Consider the following 2,500-nt stretch of genomic DNA (forward strand, 5'->3'; position numbering starts at 1 on the left):
TACAATTTTAAATCAGAATAATTTTAAACCTCACTTCATCGTTGTTGTGTGAGACGCCGCGCACGAAGCGCGCGAGCCACGCGGACTTGAGTGTTAGTTTAGGGCAGGCTTAGTTTAGGGCAGGCCAGTTAAGGGCAGGCTCAGTTAAGGGCAGGCTCAGTTTAGGGTAGGCCAGTTAAGGGCAAGCTTGATTTAGGGCAGGCATCATTTAGGGCAGGCAAGTTAAGGGCAGGGTCTGCTTTTGCAGTCTTCTACGCCGTGCCTCGTAGTCGTCGAGCGTAATGAGCCGTCGTTCGAAACCGATCCTCTACTGCATCTTCTACTCGGAGTGCGCCCTCTCATTCCACATGTGCAGGCGACCATGGGGTTACGACCTAGTAGGCACCATTAGAATATTTTGTAGGCAAGTAAGCGCTCTGAGACCGTCCATCTACAAACTTGTGGAGGCCATTGCAAATTTTTGTGGGCACTCACAGCGTAGGTGGGCGACCATTACAACATTTTGTAGAGTCCGGTACACAATTTTGTAGGCAGTCACAAACTTATAAGGGCCATAATGTTTTGTAGAGACCAACAAAATATTTTGTAGATGCCCACAACCTCGCATGGATCATCATAATATTTTGTAGGCAGGTGCCCTTGGGTGTGGGCAGTCACAAACTTGTGAGGACCACTACAATGTTTTGTAGAGACCAGCACAATATTTTGTAGATGCTCACTTACAACATTTTGTGGAGTCCAGTACAAAATATTATAGACAGTGCATAACCCTGAAGGGACCACCAGAAAATTGGATGGGCACCAAAAGCCTTGTGGGGACCATCACAATATTTTTTAAGACCGGTGCCCATAGGCTTATGACCTTGCAGAGGCCATCAGAAAATCTTATAGGCAGGCACCCTTGAATGTACAGACTTTGAAGGGGCCACTGGAATATTTTTCAGGCAAGCGTACACCTCCAAAGGTCACCTTAAAAGCAGACTGGATGGACAAGGCCAATGATTCTGCTCAGCCAGGCATATCTTCTGTCTGTGGGAGACCCCTCAGGATATTTCTAATAACTGGAGTTGACCGCTTTTTTGGTAAGAGGTTCGAAATTATTGTGCAAGGGAGAAACCACCAAAAACGCGATTTTGTGGACACCTATTATCACGCCTCATGCGCACCTGCCACAACATGAACAAACAGAGGCCCTTTCCTACCACATGAAGGGAAGCTGAAAGCAGCAGGGAAGTGGGGGGCTCAGTAAGGGCATTGCATTTATTTGTAAGGTCCCGAAAGTGTCCGCCGCGGAGCTGTCAGTAAGCGATAAACTTCTGTGAAGGGAAGCGAAAGCAGCAGGGAAGTGGGGGGCTCAGTAAGGGCATTACATTTATTTGTAAGGTCCCGAAAGTGTCCACCGCGGAGCTGTCAGTAAGCGATAAACTTCCGTGGAGGAAAGCCGAGAGCGTCAAGGATGTGGAGGCTCAGTAAGGCCATCGCATTTGTTTGCGGTGGATCTGAAACAGTAGTCGCTGCTAAGCCGTGAGTAGGCAAGTACCCGGTCGAAAAGGATCCGAGTAGTTGAAAGGAGTGCCTTCTAGTAGGGGTCGCCGCAGAAGTGGAGGAAGCTATTCAATTAGTGTCTCTCTAGTAACGGCCGGCCAAAGAAAGGATGAAGCTCTTAGTATGCGAAAGGAACCCCTTAGTAGATAGACGTCGCCGGCTGTTAGTATGTCGAAAGGATCAGTAGCTCAGTAGGGGCTCGTCGCAGAAAAGGACAACGCTCTCAGCAGCACCTCCGTGTAAGCCGGCTTGCCAAAGAAAATGCGAAAATTCCGAGTACATTGTCGAACGGAACGGATTTTAGTAATGTCCCTCGGGATCGTTGAAAGGAGTGCCTTCTAGTAGGGGTCGCCGCAGAAGTGGAGGAAGCTATTCAATTAGTGTCTCTCTAGTAACGGCCGGCCAAAGAAAGGATGAAGCTCCGAGTATGCGTGTCGAAAAGGATCCGAATCGTTGAAAGGAGTGCCTTCGAGTAGGGGTCGCCGCAGAAGTGGAGGAAGCTTTAATTAGTGTCTCTCTAGTAACGGCCGGCCATAGAAAGGATGAAGCTCTCAGTATGCGTTAGGAACCCCTTAGTAGCGAAGAGAAGGACGTGAAATCACTCCCCTAGTAGATGAGAACGCAGTCGGCTTATTGGGCGCTGGGGGCTTATTTGTTACTTACTGACTCCCTCTATTTATTTTTGACAGGCATGTCCTTGGGTTTCGGGGGTCTTTAATATCGAGTGTCGGGTCTTTTGAGTGGCCCCTAGTAAGGGAAAAGGATTCGACCTTCTAGTAATGGCGTCGCCACCGAACGAAGGTCTTCTCTGAGTACCGGAAAGGAGTGTGCTCTTAGTTTTGATTATCGGGAGTTGAAAGCCCCTTGTGGGTCTAGTACGCTCCTTTAGTTGGATGGCTGGCATTTTCTTGACCGAGTCATCGATGGGCCCGTCTGACGGGATGTACTGACTTGG

This window comes from Sparassis crispa, assembly GCF_003851025.1.
Source record: "Sparassis crispa DNA, contig_000031F, whole genome shotgun sequence".
Taxonomy (NCBI): Eukaryota; Fungi; Basidiomycota; class Agaricomycetes; order Polyporales; family Sparassidaceae; genus Sparassis; species Sparassis crispa.